This window comes from Ctenopharyngodon idella, chromosome 17 (genome assembly GCF_019924925.1).
Source record: "Ctenopharyngodon idella isolate HZGC_01 chromosome 17, HZGC01, whole genome shotgun sequence".
Lineage (NCBI taxonomy): Eukaryota > Metazoa > Chordata > Actinopteri > Cypriniformes > Xenocyprididae > Ctenopharyngodon > Ctenopharyngodon idella.
In genome coordinates, this window is record NC_067236.1 from 12,464,027 (window position 1) to 12,481,771 (window position 17,745).

Below are 17,745 nucleotides of genomic sequence, written 5' to 3' on the forward strand. Positions count from 1 at the left end.
AAGAATATTTCCATAATAATTCTATTATGCAAAGAACCATGTAGTCAAGAACCCTAAAGCCAAAATTGTTGCTGACAAGAACCTAAGAACCATTTACTGAGGCCATGAACTGAAGAACTTGGTTTACACATGTTTTGATGAACATTTTTAGGAGCATTGCTCAGTGGATCTGGGGCAGAAATTATGGCTTTCTTCACAAAATGAAAGGTGAGAACCTGCTGTTCACTGGCAATTCAGTGTGAAACTGTGAATAATATATGGACTCATTTCAGGCTGTGATCCGATCCGATAAATCAGTGCCCTCTGCTCTTCTGGAAAGTTTGAAGAGAGACTGTATAGATACCAGAGCAGACTACTTCTTGGTGTTGAGAAAAGAGAGAGATATTGACCTCATCATTTCCCTGGATTTCAGTGATGATGATCCTTTCAAGGTATTCAATGCATATATGACTCTCTCTCTCTAGCCTATATAACAATGCATACAAAATCTCATTTAAAGGAATAGATCCCCTAAACATAAATTCCATCATCAAATGCCTGTCTTCAGTGAAACACAAAAGGAGTCCTTGCAGCTCGTGACATTAGTGACCACCAGAGGTCGCGCTAACCTAAAATATACAGAATTTAAAAGCTGATAGACGATTACAAATACTGTGCGTCATATTAACAAATAAATACAAGAAAGAAAACCATTTAAATAATCTTAATGTGGTATATATCTTTATGAGCTCTACAACAGCTGGAGAGATCTATCCATTAGCATTCCCATTCATCTCAGTGATGTTTTTTTCAATATGAAGGAGATTTAATTGTTCAATAACTTTATTATAAATTGAAATGCCTAACCCTTGATGCTTTTTTGCAGACTGTGAAAGAAGCTGCTCAGATGTGCAAAAAATCTAAACATCGAATGAGCTAATTTTTCTCATTCATTTTCATGCACTGACTCGTAGTGTTCATTCACTGAATTCACTCTTTTAAAGTGCTTGACTGCTTTCCTGCCTTCAAAGACTGACTGGAGCACAAGCAAATATCATTCAAATTAAATGACACAAACACTGTCAGTCATTACCAATGTTATTGGTAATTGATTGATTCTATATGTTCTTGCCATGAAAATAACCTTTGTTGCTGACATGGCATTAATCAATCCCAATTTATTAACCCAGGTCCTATTAGCTTATTTTTATAACAATGCTGAGGCCAGAAATCTCAAAATGAGTCTTGGTGAAATAGGGTTTAACTCTTTTTTTGTGCATAAATTCATTGTGTGTATAACTGTTTAAGCTACTGTAGCAAATTCAATGTGCAATACTGTTTGAGCTAACCTATGTAGTTCAACCAGTAGGGTGTATGGTGCTTGCAACGCCAAAATCTGGAGTCGATTCCCAAGAGGATGCATGAACTTATAAAATGCATAAATTTAATTATATTGTGGCGGCGATATTCTTCCACGTGTCATGTGCAGGGCTCCGTATAGCTCCGTATAGGCAAATTTCAGTAAAATAGTGACGGATGTCAGTTATTTTAAGATATAAATATTTTCTGATGACATTTTTATTGTGTATATAACATTATAACACACTGAGATGTGAGCCTGAGAAAAAATCTGTAAGGAAATCAATCTCTACCCAACTAAAATTTGTAATGCATCACTTGAATTGACTGTAAATAAACACTGTAGATTCAGGATGTGCTGATATTCTGTAAAATGCATGAAATGAACAGACAGACACAAACGAAACACACTACATGCCATGTTCTAGTAAACACAATTCATGAATGGTGGATCCCTCTTTTGCTATAACCTATTGCTTACATTAATTAATTGTTTTATTATTTCTAATTTACTATTTATATACCACATACACTTTTATACAATTTATTTTTTATAGGTTAAAACGTTCACTTAAAGTGGCTGTCAGAAAACATTCGATTTTTACAAAGTATCAAATGCAAGTAATAAGAGTGTGCTTGGACAGCCTACTCAAGAAATGTCATGACTTTTTGTTTGTTTTTAACATCATGATCATTTTAGGTTACATTTTACTGTATGAATAAGTAGAAAAATGCTGTTTTTTGACTATTTAGCCTTTCAATTGTAAACACCTTTGCTGTTGAAACTTGATGCACCGGCACATTCTCTCTGTCGTGACAGATCGCGCTGTGTGTTTAGTAATAATAGAGTTAAAGGGGCGGAGGAGAAAGAGCATTGCAGACACACATCGCAGGCTGTCTGTGCGCTCGGCCTCTCCAAACACACACGACGAAGAGCCGAGCATCCTCCTCCTCCAGGATTGGTGAGTGCTCAGCATCATCACTGACCGCAGCACGAAGTAATATATGTCTGCCGGTGTTACACCCAATGTTACACATCCTCTAAAGCTGAACTGATATTCTGACATTCTCCTGTAAAATGTCTTGATACACTTTTGCATTTATTCTTACTTAAAAGGTTTTAAAGTGTCCAGGCACTGAGGCAGCAAAACAGCAATAAACTCCCTTCACCATGCTTCACAGCTGAGAAAAGTTCTGGTGTTGGTGTTCAGTGGCCTTTTTTCCTTTAAACCAAGTGTTTCATTGTAGCCAAAAAGTTCAACTTCTGTCTTAACTGTCCACAGAACTTTTTTTTCTCCCACAAGCATAGAACATCCAAGTGGTCTTAGGAAAACATGAGGCGTACCTCAATATATATATATATATATATATATATATATATGGGTCAATGACGTGACGGGTCTTTTTTTTTTTTGTCTAAAGGCCTTAATAATAATAAAAAACAAAGATATGACATCCAAAGTATGTAAGGTAGTACAACCAGATCTCTGTTATTGAATCCCAAAGGTTTTAATTATATTTTGCTACATATAAAGGTATTTTAAAGATTTTGAAGTGTCAAAAGATCATTCGGTTTAACCATCAAAGGCCAATACAGTCATTTCGTTCGTGATTAAAATATCTTAAAATGTAATAAATGTATATATTTTTTATTCTGGCATGATTTTATATCATCATATATCAACAGTGTGCAAAATGGTATTAAAATTATTTGTAGAAGTCATTGCTTTGTTATGAGAAAGAATGTCCGGAAAAATGAATTTCATTGATGCCATTCGGAGTAACCAATATAAAGGGACCATTTTGGATCAAGTCATGCGGTCAATGTCATGTGACAGGATGTGACATCATTCAGATACCTGCAAAGGACCACAATTGTCATAAAGCAAAGTAACTAACTCTCTCTTAACTATTTGAAAAATGAATGTTTTCACTTGCTCATGCGCATGTCCCGAAACATCAGGTCATTCGGTACAACCGCTATAAAACATGGAAAATGTTGTAATATTTAAAAAAATTGTACTATATATAAAATGTTTGATTGTCCTTTTGCTAGCTAGCTAGCAATCTAACTATCTAGCTAGCTAGATATCAGCCTGTTAGCATTGTTTGAAAAAATCGTCATTCGGTATAACCAAAAGTGTCATTTGGTAAAACCAAATGACTTATTTGGTGACAAATTTTGTCCATCTTGTAAAAAATGACGGTAACATTTTATGATAAGGTTTTATGATAACATTAGTTAACTACATTAGTCAACATGAACTAATAATGAACTGCACTTCTACAGCATTTATTAATCTTTGGTAATGTTAATTTAAACATTTATTAATACATTATTAAAATCAAGAGTTGTATTTGTTAACATTAGTTAATGCACTGTGAAGTAACATGAATAAACTATGAACAGCTGGATTTTTATTAACTAAAGTTAACAAAGATTAACAAATACAGTTACAAATGTATTGCTCATGATAAGTTCATGTTAGTTAATAACTAATGTTAACAAATTAACCTTATTGTAAGTGTTACCAAAATGACAAAAGCAGTTATTGATTTTAAAAATCACATAATCTCATTGTTAACACTTAATAAAACTTACAACAAAAACTTAAACAAATTAATTATATCTTCATTAGTTTTTTTTTTTTCACTTTTAAAAACCTTATTCGTCAATGACCCATATATATACACACACATATATATTTTGACCTTGGTACTCATTTGCTATGTCTGTTCACCTCATAATGACCTTCCCGCCTGTCTGACTCCTCTCTTGTCTTCTTCCTGAATCTGATCACTATACGGACTGTCTCTCTGGTCTGACCTTTCCCTGTCTGACACCACTTTCAGATTGGCCCTCTTGCGTAGGCTCGGTTTTTTTTCAAGTGCTAATAAAGTCTGAGTTAAGCATTTATCTGCTTTTGGGTCCATCCATTTTTAGTCTTGCCATGGACTCGAGCATTTGTATTCGGACTTGACCCTCTTCAAGTCTCTGTATTAAACACCATCCACTATGTAATTCCATAAGGGCTCAGAGATTAATACCTTGACCATTTCCATCAGGGCATGCTGAGATCTGTTGCAGAGAGTGTTGTCATGTCACAATCCTGGCATTTTGCTGGTTCATATATCACAAGTTTGCCAAGAAGTAAAAGCAAAACTGTTGTTGTTTGGTGACTTTACTGGAAGTTCTAACAAAACAGCGCAAGATGTGACATGTTTTGTTTCAATTGATGAGACTGACAGATGATTTATGACAGGTGAGACTGATATTTGAGATAGATATGCATCTCTTTAATTCTCTTTGTGTTCAAATTTCTGAAATGTTTTGTGTCGGTATTCTCTTCTCAGAAAGAGACCAAAGAGTCATAAGACTAAATGAGCCGGAAATTTCATGCGAACAATTATAGTGAGATCTTGATCATGTTGAAAAACCTGTCTAATACACACGGAAGCTTTTCGTGATGCGAGCACTTCATTTTTCTGACCTGCTTCACTGTCTGTGTTATGCTAACATGTTGTGAATGGTCACACGTCATCTTGTTAGAGCTCCATACAATATAGTAGCACAATAGCAAATAAAAGCACTGATCCAGAAGTGCAGTTTAGAAGGCATTCTAAACTATTAGACATGCAGTCTAAACTATCTCTATGTCTACTTTGACTGATGTGTGAAAAAACGTATAAAATATCCATCTTGGCATGTTTGCGTCATGTCTGTTATTCATGTCATGGCATGTAGAAAGTATATAACCAACACCAACATGGGTTCAGGGGAGCAATTGGTCAATAGCTAGCAGACTTCCATGAACTTACAAACTGATGCCCTGTTTTTACCAATAAGATGGTTCCAGAGGGACTACCTGTCCAGTGACTCTGTCTGTCTGCTTACATTCTTCATAATGTCCAAACAAACTTCATAAAGAAGTACTGATCTTCGGTCATTTTATGATTAATTTAAAGTCTATGTTGATCTACCAGAACAAACATCTTGTGATCTTGTATTTTTTATATTGAAAGCATGTTCAATTTTATTGAAAAGTTGTCTCATTAAACAGTTGAAAGCCATAACAACTTTGGGGCTTTCCTGATAACATTTTGATATCTGCTTACAGAAACCGAGCCAAAGTAATCTGTGACGTGCACTGTTCACTTTGCAGAAGCTTTTAGGTGCATACCATTACCTTTTATAGAAATGTTCTTTCCAAAGGATTTCAGAAATTTGCTGTGTTATGGACATTATATCAGGGCCTCCCATGAAGGTGTCCTAGTCTCATGGTTATTCAGTCGGTGGAATGCAATGAAAAACACCTGTACATATAGCTATCTGGCTGTATCTTTACTTTCTTTAGATATTTAGTGCAGATTATCCTCCCACTATCACCAAACATTTTTGTTTTCATTAATTTGCGTTTGATCAGTCTGTGATCAAACATGCTGTCAGCCTTCTGGATGAAAGTTTTAAAGATGAAAGATATAAAACGATGTCACGCCCTAAGTTATTCCTACTTCTGTGGGATTTTGGAGGGTGCTTGACTATTTCACCCAGCATCCCAGCTGCTATTCTAACCTCAGCAAGTTCAGATTTAGCTGCTCTGGGTAGGCTGGGACTTCTAGCACAGCCCCTGGCACTGGAGAGCAGCGGGTGGCTTTGGAGAGTGGGTCTGCCTCTGGAGCCCAGAGCATGCTGTTAACCACCCTAAACGCAGAGTAAAAATAGAGAGCTTTGGTTAGCAGGCAGACAATGCCAACTCTCTCTCTCTCTCTCTCTCTCTCTCTCTCTGTCTCTCTCTCTCTCAGAGTTAGGGAGGTATAGAGGGATGTACAGAGGGCTGAAAAGCAGGGGTGATTATAGGATTTCAGCATTATGGCACAGCCCCCAGTGAGGGTATGGTTAAAAAATGAAATGTTTTTAATGTATTGTTTGTAAACTAGGGTCAGTGTCTGACCATAAAAAGCCTCAATATCAACTTTGACAACGCAGTGTTTAGGATAATTATTTTAAAAATACACTGTTTTTTTTTCATTTCCTGCCAAGCAGCGGTTTTGGACATATTTACGCCTGAGGCCTGAACTGTAAGTTCTACTGCACATTATAATAATAAATTTTTAACCTGACGAATAATACAGCATCACGATTCACACAGTCTCAGTCGACTTTTAGCTATTATAGTCTTTCAAAAGACAAAAACACAAACTTTAGCTGTAACTATTGGCTTTACATCAAGTCAGTTGTCACTTTAATTTTGCTCGAGGCAGTCTGCGGCCGCACTCTTGGCACAGCCCTTGAGAGGTTTCAAGAATACCAGTTAATTTGGTTGTAGCCATGATAGACAGGATTGGTGATGGAACTGTGTCTTTAAGAGAGACTTGTAGTAGGCGTGTGTAGCGCTTGGACTGATGGTGAGACGCGAGCAGCTCAGCGTCGTCCACTTACTGGCACTTCTGAAGTCACAGCGGATAAATTGACGGTATCAGCCCAAACGGATTACAATTTGACAACGCCTTTCTCACAGAGATGAAGATATACGGTAAGTAAATAGGCACTGCTGATTTGTACCAGCTGTGTGATGATTTTTAATGATGATTGCTCTGTTAACATTGCAGATACATTGCTGACATTACATATTACTTAATTTCTGAGGTTATATTTGGACCTATCCTGTTCAGTTCTTTAGAAATGAACCTTCACTAAAATCCACATTACGGCATCAGAATTTCCCTGTAATGCAGATCTTTTTTTAAATAATGTTGTAATATTAAAGGCGGTCTGATATCTGTTTTGCCAATTACAATTCTCTGCAGCGTTTTGGGAATGATAGGCTACATGTGGAATTTCAGATGACACTCGGTGAACGGCGTTTATGCAGCCGTCATGGCAGTCAATGATATATTGTTTTTGTGAATAAGAACGTTGTTCTTTCACTTCTACGCCACTTCTGCAGTTGTGTAAGAGAAATGTGATTAGAAACACTATTATTTACAGTTGGATTTCATTCAAAATCCAATTGCCGGTGTTGTATACCTTAGTAGTCTGTGGCTGTATTTTTTTTCGTGGCGAGTAGAGGGCGCTGTTTCCGTCTTTCCACATGGGGAAAAATTACAAATCATTCTTAGGCTTTCAGTTCTGGCTGCTCACTAAAATACACATTTTGTCTGTGTATGTTTTAACGTTCTTCAAATTATCTTGTCACATTGTCTCTTTTATTGTATCTGACCAAATACACCATCTATAACTAATTTATGTACAATACAAATATGTACATGTAATATCCTTTTGTTTGTTGCCATAATTTTGCTCATATGTTGGCAACCCATGAATAAAGTGGCTGTGTAGTTTGTTAAAAAAAAAAAAAAAAAAAAAGTTACGGCTTGGAATCTTTCAGGTTTAATGTCTGGCAGTTGCTTTGATTGTTTGTATTTTTGGTAGGCTATACCAGCTGCTGCTGAAGTGTTAATGTACTTGTGAAAACTTGTAAACTGTTTTGATGCTTTACTGAACACCAGTTTGCAAGTTTAATCAAAATGGCTTGTCGTGTTGAATGAAAAGATGAATTAGATGCCTCAGTAAATGCATAAAGAGTAAAATATCTCACCTGTGTGCAACACAACTCATTTCATTCAAGTCCCCATCAGGTAGCCGTGAAATTATTACACCATACCAGTGCCATCACTTTTTCCCCCATATGTAATAATAGGGCCAGCATACTTTAGTTACCCCATATACACCAAGATCTTTCAGAGTTTTCTTTGTGTCAGTTGCTCATCAGCGGCTGTATTCTTCTGACCAAGTGAGGAGGTGTGGGCCGGGTGGTGAAATTATGTCCATGCTTATGGGCACCAGGCATTGTGCAGAATGTGCACACATGTATGCTGACCCAGTGATCGAGATGGAAGTCACTGATGTAAGCTGCTCAGACTCTTCATTTGTGTCCAGATGTTGTGGTTGGCAGTGCTCCTGGCTGGGATATAAGTAAAGTGAGAATGTAGGTGTTCTGCTGGCTGCTTCCGTAGAGAGACTGCAGCTTCTGGAAACCTGCAGTTGAAGGTGTTCATGTCCAGATGTTTATGAACATTAGCACCAACACGCCAAAACTAATAGAAAAGTAAACATGCACTTCTGCAAGGAATATGGGGTATCTTTCTTCAGTGGCTTTTGGCACTATTGGAACTGTTAAATTCTTTTAAAAAAGACCAGATTTGTACAAATGAATAGTGCTTGCCTGTGCTTGCCATGATGTTGGAGGTGGCCTGAAAACTTGCACAGTTCTTGGTGGTTTGTAGGGCATTGGCGGGATGTTTTGGGTGGTTGCTAGGTGTCTTCATACTGGTCAAGGCCAAAACAGCCAATTTTAAGTCTGATTTATGTGTCAGTCATGAATTAAGTTATGATTCATATTCAATTCCTTTCCATTTTATTTTATTTATTTTTTTTTGTCATGTGACAGTAATACATCTGATTGCTTGGCACATCTACTCGATAAGCCGCACAAATTTCAATATCATTAATGTCCGGATATATTTCCATTAATTCATTCACATATCACAGTGCAGGACAGGTTATAAATAAAAGAGAATAATAAGTAGGGCTGGGACAATACATCGATTCTCGACTAGGCTAGTTTTTAACCGCACGCTTAAATGCTCACAAAGAAGAGTGCTGGAGAGCACATTTGGCTGAGTCATGTAAGTGTTTAAATATACTTGCACCTCAGCTCAGAATGCTTTTATGATGTGAGATTAATGTAAACCCAGCCCACTGCGAACACCCTTGTAATTCGCTTCAACCTTTTTGTACTTTTTATGAATGATTATTTTAGGTTTAAGTGGTGTGTGTAAAGGAACTGGAAGCAAGCAGAGTACAGGTGTTTCTAAAGCGCATAGTGCCATCTGCTGTTAAAAACTAAGCTCAGAATCAATTTGAGAGAGAATTGCAATACATCGGAAAATATCAGAATCGCTCCAGATTCTTTGTATCGCAAATCGAGAATCGATGTATTCTACCATAAGAGTAAAAAATATTAATGACATTTTCTGTAACAGTTTGGTTGGACACCTTAGGCACTAACTGGTACAGTAATAAGTCTCTAATATTTCTTCTTTTTTTTATTAAACCTTCTCCCTGTCATTCTGCTGGTCAGTTCAGTTTTGTTAAGTGTAGTGGCTCTGTGGACATTGTTAACACTTCTCCTCTGAAGTCTGTCAATAATTAGCAACTCAGCACAATATACAGTATCTCTACACCCCTCTCTGCCAATCACAGCCTATAGTTACAATCCACTGTGCCCAGCTGGTGTGTGTTAGCCAAAGAGAGTTGACTGCAGGAAAATCTGGAAGCATTTATTAATAGCATCCAAGCCTCTGTGCAAGAAACACACTGGATGCCTTTGTCTCCTCGCCCCTGGTCGCCTGCCTGCTTTACAAAGGCCTGTTCTTGTTGTTGTAGGTTAGTGGTAGCCGTTCTTGGCATGTTATGGTTACAGTGAGGGAGCGGTCCTAGTGTTTGTAACTCTGACTGCCCGTCTGGTGCTGTGTGTGTGTTTATAGAACATGGCACTTTTTAGTGTTTGCACTAGTAATAGAAATGAAGAATAAAAAATAAAGAAATCTGTGCTGTCCCAACACCAAGAAAAAGTCAGTCTGGTGTTTTTAACAAATTATTTGGAAAAACACTGAATCAGTGCACTTCATGAGTGCTTTATACGAGATAAACAGTGATAGTGCATGATCCAGAAACCAATAATAGGGATGCAACAATTTAGTCAGCCCACGGTTCAATATATACCTCATTTTAACCACGGTTTGGTTCTGATGGCTTGGCACACCAGAGTGTTTTTTTTGTTATTCTATGCTATGCTTCTATGCTTTTATGTTTTTTTTTTTTTTTTTTTTTTTTTTTTTTTTTTATAAATGTACTGTTTATTTTACTTAAAAGCAAAAAAAAAAAAAAAAAAAAAAAAAAAAAAAAAACATACAAATTCCTAGTGGATTGTATAAAATAAATATATATAAAAATGAACACTGGCAGCTCACAAATGTAAACTGTAAGAAATTTGAGGCCAGAAACACATCACTTAACTGTAAGAGTTAAAAAAACTAACTATGTGCTTGTTTGTAAGAAAGATTGATAATTATTAACTAATTTCTGTATCCAATACGTCTGTCACGTCATGTGACAAAAGAGCAAACGGCTCAGACCCGAAGACTTGAGAGGCGAAATAACCATTTCTGTTGGTTAATTTCATGGCTTTTAAAGTTAAACTCTTATTTAAGTTGTGATCAAATCTGTGTAAAAGGTAAAATCGGCGTTATCCAGCATTATTAGCTAGATTTGCTAGCAGACGATAGCATAATACTCACCCTCAAAGTTGTTGATGTAACTTGAGATGTTTAATGCCCTTCTCCATCTTACTGGACGGTGTGACAGCTGACAGCCTCACAATGCAATTGACATCATTAACAGTAAAACAGGGAAGTTTTTGTAAGCAGCGACACTAAAAAGTCATCTCCTCAGTCATTTTGACAGCTCTAGGTAAGGAACAATGGCTTATGGTGCAGCACCGGATGTAAATATATTCGTTCTGAGGAAAAATGCGGAAGTGTCCATTTGGAGAGAAATAAAACCCACAGAAATTTAAACGCAAAACCAAAAAAAATAAAAAACCCATTCAATTCACAAGCGTGTATTGTCCATGGATGTCATACCAAACGGTTCAATATTATATTGAGAATTGTGGCATCCCTAATTAATAATACTATTAATAATAGCTTGTTGAGGGGAGCCATAGTATTACTTTGGATACCAGTTGTTTGCATAGACAAAATCCTATTTTGGTTTTGATTAGTTGTTGCAGCCCTTGCTGGCATGCTAATACTTTGTTTAAAATGTCTAAATCTGATCAAATGACCCCTAATGAATTGGTAAAAGGTGTCAAGTTACACATGGATTGTGAGAGCTGTTGGCACGAGTTAGCAAGAGATAGTGAGCGTTCCAACACACTGGATCTACTCTGAATGCTCAGTGGTGCGAACAAGCGCTTCCACTGAGAATGAGGGCTAAAAACCACAAATGCTGCTTTTGCTTTCTTTTTTCATGTTTCTACATGAAATATAGAAGATTTTCTGGGTTTTGGCCAAGTTGAAGTTCAGAAAGTGGTGGTGTCCTCATAAAACTGATTTATCTGAAATACAAAACTGAAATATCTGAAACGGTTCCAATGCTCATTTTCCATAGTATCGATACACTGATACCAGCTGCGCTTTCTCACTTTCTCTTCTCTCTGATATGGTAATCAATTTCTTTTCTAACCCAGCTTAAAGATGTGTTAACGTACGTGTGGAGAACATTTGTGAGTCTCAACGTCTAAACTAACAGTGCTTACAGATGTGTGTCGATGTGCGTGACATGCGTGTGGAGAACATTTACTCAAACATGACTGCACAAATATTCAGCATATCGTATTCACACACATAGCACTGATGGCAGTAGAGCGTGTATGAATGCAGTTTATACCTAGCATATTTAGGAAGCCAATGGCCACTTAGCTTGAATGTCCTTGCATAGACAATAAGTGCGATGCAAAAGATGGGATTTCTAGATTATAAAACCTAGCAAATGTAGCCTCAGAAGCCCAACCTGTGGCCAGGCAAATATCCTAAATAGACATACCTCCTGCCCAAGCCCGCGAGGACGCCATGCCTCTAGTGGAATAGGCCCAACCTTGAATGGGAAAGTCTCAGCTTGTGAAGCATAAGCTAAAGCAGTCACCTCCACAGTCCAGTGAGATAGTGGCAGATCCTTAGTACAGCCTCTGAAACAAACAAAGAGCTGCTCCAATAGACAAAAAACAGTGTTGCTCCATCACGGTTCAATAAAAACGTGTCTGCAATCATACACTATGGGAGTTGTTCATAGTGATGTTTTTAAAATACAATTCATTCATTATTCATTTAATACACCGGCACATACATATCTGATTCAATCACTGTATCATGGCTCCACCACTGTACTTTCTTTTTTTTTTTTTTTTTGTCAGGGATCAGCTGTGTTTAGTTTTTGTTGTTGTTTTTTTAATGCTTTTTTTTTTTTATGACAGCCCTCCCTCTTTGCAGAGAGGGGTTGTGGGAAAATTCCTACTCTGTCCGTGAGAGAAACCACCCCTCTCACAGAATTTCCCAGGGGCTCAGTGTGCTAAGCCAGAGGTCCAACTTCTCCCAGTAGCTCCTTGGAGTGGCAGGGGTTCCAAAATTCAGCGTCTCCGGTCCCATCAATACAACCCCTTCAGCTCATTCAGTGATTTGTTGTAGTATACACTTCTTGCTAAAAAAACTGGGGGAAAAGAAGCATACAGATATGCCAGGAGATGACTGAAAGGTTTTTCATTGCCGCACTATACAGCAGTGTGGCGAAAACACAGATATGTGGAATCTTAAAGGGGTCATAAAGGAAAAAAGAGGAACAATGTGAAGTTTTACTGATGCATAAACGGCAGTAAACCATTTTGCGAGAAAGAATGTCTAACTGTACGTGAGTCCTGATTAATTATTACTAATCACAGATTAGGCATAAGAATTAACATGGCTACTACCTGTACTTACTTGTTGCAGCATTACATATGGGTCCATATCTTTCTGTAAAAGTTTTTGCAGACATCCATACATGTTTGCATGTATGTTTCCACACATTTCTCAACTAATGCTATAAACTACAGTGGAACCTGTCAGTTGGTACATTACTGTAATATTAAAGGTTAAAATTAAGCCGGGTTGCAAAGGGGCTGAGAATTTCTGGTAAATTTTCAAAAACTTTCCAAAAGTTTCTGAAAATTTCCAAAAATCCTTAAGTTTCCAAAAATCCTTGAAAGTTTCCAAAAAATTCTGGAAACTTTGCAACCCTAAGTCCATGATTTAAATTGCACGTAAAAGGCCGTTTTTATATCAACTGTTTCTATTTTAGTTTGTTACTCCATTTAAATAGTGGCTGTCATAAAAAACTCTTTTAAGAATCGATATTGGTTCATCAAAATGAAGATTGATTAAAATCAATATTGTCATCCCATCCTTGTTAAATGATCTTTTTAATACAGTGAATATTAGTAAAGTTCCTTTCAGCTGATTCTGCTTCAGAACCCAGAATTTACGTTGTACATCAAGTGACAAATTCACAGAGTACCACAGTACCTTAGAAGCTGAGGTAGATGGCCAAACCTTTTATATTGTCTGTGTTTTGTGAATTCTTATCTTTTTGGAATCTGCACTGTAAAGAGGTAAACTGCAGAAGAAAGAAACAAACAAGCTCATTGGTTGCTCAATGGTGCATCTTCACTTTCATTTTTTGATTTGGTGTTTTTGGGATTTTCCATTTTAGCACCAGTATTCAGTGAGAAATATGGTTGTGACCCAGTTGGTTTTCCTTTTCACATAGAATGGACAAATGCGCTATTGACTGGATCGGTCTGATAAAGCCAGGTGCACACTAAACAAATTTGAAGACTCATAGTTTTTCATCTTGCAGACTAGGTGTGTCATTTACAAGATCTATCTACTGTATATTGTGGAAAAGAATGGGAAAAGAGAACAGACAAAAATGTTTTTTGTGCTCACCTCTTTCAGTTTCATTTATCTATTGTGAGTTTTCTACAATTTGGAGCTTTTTGTCTAAAGCTGAAGAAACAGCTGGTTAACCTTGTACAAAAGAACAGAAATTTGATGCTGTAACATCCAAAGGGAGTGTAGACAAGTAGAGTTAACATGATCTTTCTCATGATACAGTTAGATATTGCAGTTGCGTGGAAATGCCTGTTATAGACCTACTGAGATTTGGTGACCAATAGGGTTGGGTATCGTTAGAATTTTAGCGATTCTGATTCTGCATATCGATTCTGAAACGATTCCCAGTTTCGATTCTAGTAAGGTAAAACATTTAGTCAAACATATTTATTGTGTGTTTCTTTTGTTTTTTTTTGATTAACATTGATGACACAGACTGCAGCAGGTTTATTAGGCTGCTGTCACTTTAAGACCTCATGCAGGATCCAGTTTACTGTTACACATGCGTTTTCATTCTCAACTGTTTATGTTCACTTAAGACAAAACCGACTGTGTTTATGAGGAAATTTCTCATAATTTTGTGTGTTCAAGCGCAAGAAGATGCGTACAAGAACTCAATTGAGTATCACGCACTATGAGAGGAGGCTTTCTGTGTGAGCGCTTTGGATGTGTGCGCTAGTAAAACAGCGTGTTGTTACGAGTGCAGAATTAATCTCTTTCGCATCTTCTTGTGCTTCAAAATGGTTTAAAATCACATTAAAATGTGCACACACAAATCGACAAGCATAATAGAAATTACGGAATCACAGAAACCGTTTTCAACAAGGTAATTATGTATCAGCGTCAAACGAAGTTACGCTTAGAAGAATATAGCAAATTGTTAATATGCAAAACAATTAATAGATTGTGTTGTGTTTTATGATTGATTACAGCCAATAATTTGCCAGAAGTATCGTTGATAGGCTACAGTCCAAGTAAATGAACCTACAGCTCTTTTACAGCATTTTTTTATTATATGATGTGGTAAATCTTGGAAATCGTAGAAATCTTCTCCAGTTCATTCCTTCTTTTCAGTCCGTTGAGGTTGGACATACGTGAGTAAACACATGAACACCCTGGAGTGCCGTTTTATAGTAGTTATAGTATTGTAATTCTAATTTAAGGATGTTATATAAATAAACGTGATGTGACTTGATTGGACGGCCAAATTGCAGAGCTTGTGCAAACATATCCAAATTGCTATGATCAGATGCTTTCTTAACTGCTGTTTTCTCACCACGTATTTTGTTCTTGCTTTTTACCCCAATGCAAGAATGGGGAAAAAAAACTTTGCCATAAGTATACTGGGGCCTTTATCCTGAAAGCTAACATTACACTCAGTGAATTGTCATGATTGAAGACCAGTCATCCCTACACATTTCTTTTTAAGGAAGCTCAATTGCACAGTAGGGATGTCACAGTGAGACATTTTTCACACCAGGGTTCGCTTTTGAATGTGCACTCGCTTTTCACTTTTGCTTTTAAATTTGATCACGCATACTCTTCGTATAGGGAGCGGCGGTGCTGACCACACATTTTACAAGATAAGATATTTGCCACGCTGAGGATTTCTTGTGAACCAAATTTTCCACCATTGTCCTGTCAGTCATCTCTCCTTACTCTCTTCATGTGATAAGTGAAAACTGACTCTTGCTGCAGTGTGCTGCGACTCTGCAGCTCGTGCTGTATGGAACAGAGCAGACTCTTTCAGTTTATAATTGTAGCGTCCATTTTCCAACTGAACTAAATGGTTTTTATTTCTATTAAAAAGCAAAATGACAGTGGGGTACGGCTGAACAACGTGTAACACTGGTAACACTGACTACTGCAGCAAGCCTATTGCACAGTGACACGCCACATCTTTTGAAGCGAAAAAGCAGTTATTGAACAACTTTCTGTCTCTTTAGAGACGTCTTAGTATGTCTATTGGTAATGAGGCTCTTTACTTTGGCCTTAAACTCCAGTAACTCATTGTTTTTGCTTCTTTTCCACTGGAGATTCCAAGTGGACTGTTTAATGAAATGTGCCATTAATTTGTGGTGAGTTTTTCAGACAATCCTACCTTAAAGAGCAGTGCAATGACCAATTAATTAAAAAGGCTAAAACCTCCAAAATACAGCATGTTCCTCTTGATGTGGGTGCGCTTTGTTTTACTGTGGATGCATGTCATGTTTGCAGCATGAATCATTATGGTTAGTTGCTTCCTCAAAAATATTCAAGTTAAATTTTGTCCTTTAAATATGGAGTTAGTTTTCGCATTCATAGTCCGCTGTTACTATAATATTTGTATTACGAAAAACGCAATTCTCTGAATATACTTGTGTGACCTCTTAAGCCTGCAGCGGTTGAGGACATGCCTGGCCTGTTGGGCCAGAGCTTCCCTGACTGCAGTTTACTTCTCTTCCAGGATGAATAAACATGGAAGGGATCTGTTATCTGCATCCAGGAAGTGTAGAGGTAAACAATGTTTTGGGGGCAAGAATTGGTTTGTGTTTTAGAGACTAGCCAGTGCTTCTCTCTGTTCGTTTGGGAATGTGTGGAAAAAATCAACCCAGGCCCATCGGAAAAAACGTACCTATACAAATAATTCACTGCAGTTTCCAATTGAAATAAACACTAGACCCAGTAAAACACCAACAACTTTTATTCATTTTCACACAAATTATGATAACAGGAGCAGATTAATAAAGACTACTATGTTATGACCTCAAAACACTTTTAACAGAGCATGATTTGTAAGCTAATACATTACATCACAGAACCAGCTCCATGGATTTTCTAAGCTATACACCTGGTACACTTGCGAAACACGAGTTCCTGTGAAACACTGGTCATGATAATAGAGCTCGAAGACTTGAAGAAGCAAGCTAAAATGACTTAGCTGCTTCATGAAATGTTTTTTTAACATTATCAATTAGATTTTGGTTAAATTTTAGTGTAGGTGGTATGTCACTACCATGATTTGTACAACAGTCAACATAGACCTACACTGCCAGATTCTCATTCATCTGTTTTGAATAAAACTGAATGCACTTTTTGCACCCCTCACTGGAGATTTCACTTTGAAAGTGTTGCGAAATCTGCAAGAAGAAACATAATATATGAAAAAATTAAAAAATCTAGTTTATAGAGTGTCACTGAGTCTTTAAGATGGGCTTGCATCTCCTTTTTCTTCCCAGAAACACTGTGTTCTGGTGTGAGGCCTTGATTCATTGCCAGGTTGCCAGGGTAATTTGCTGCAGTATATAAACGGTGAGATGTTTTGGGAGCTGTGGGGTTTGGAGCAGGAAGTCTTACGCATTCTTTATCTCCAAGCCTTTGGATGTCACTCAGGCAGCACATGGAGCAAATTCAGCACGGCATTTCCTCTTTCCACTTCACCTTCAGGAGAAAGAGAGCTTTCAGGAGAAACCATTCAAATGATCCTTTACAAACTGCCATATACGACTCTTTGTGTTAAATCAATGGGAGAGAGACAATTGCAGGAAAATGTTCTTTCCTAATTTCATCTGCAATAAGTATAGAGTGCCTTTATTACTGTAGATCCAAGTAAAGACCATTGAATGATCAGTCCAAGCAGGATGTAATGAATGAATCTGACTTGGGGTCAACTTGGCTTGGCTTTTCACTGAGCCACAAAGCAAATGTAATGAACTACTCGCAGTGAGCTTTGTGACGTACCTCCGTTTTCAAAAATCGCTGCTTGCTAGTTACCGGTTATGCATGTTTTAAATAGTTAAACACCACTTACGAGAAGATTTACAAATAAGAACATTTTCAGAGACAGTAGAAAAGATTTTCTGATTAGGGATACTA

The 17,745-nt window shown here is 37.2% G+C and overlaps 1 protein-coding gene and 1 long non-coding RNA gene across 2 annotated transcripts in view; both read left to right on the forward strand.

Moving 5' to 3' along the window:
- The first annotated feature begins 12 nt into the window (after positions 1-12).
- Positions 13-2,473, forward strand: LOC127499165 (uncharacterized). Its single transcript, XR_007926064.1, has 3 exons — positions 13-207; positions 273-431; positions 2,159-2,473. It is a non-coding gene; the product is annotated as an uncharacterized LOC127499165 (long non-coding RNA).
- A 4,240-nt stretch (positions 2,474-6,713) lies between these two features.
- The window catches only part of daam2 (dishevelled associated activator of morphogenesis 2), a 91,324-nt gene continuing 80,292 nt past the window's right edge, over positions 6,714-17,745 (forward strand). The window contains exon 1 of the mRNA XM_051869289.1: positions 6,714-6,872. The gene's annotated coding sequence lies outside the window, so the exon portion shown is untranslated. The remainder of the gene's footprint in view (positions 6,873-17,745) is intronic.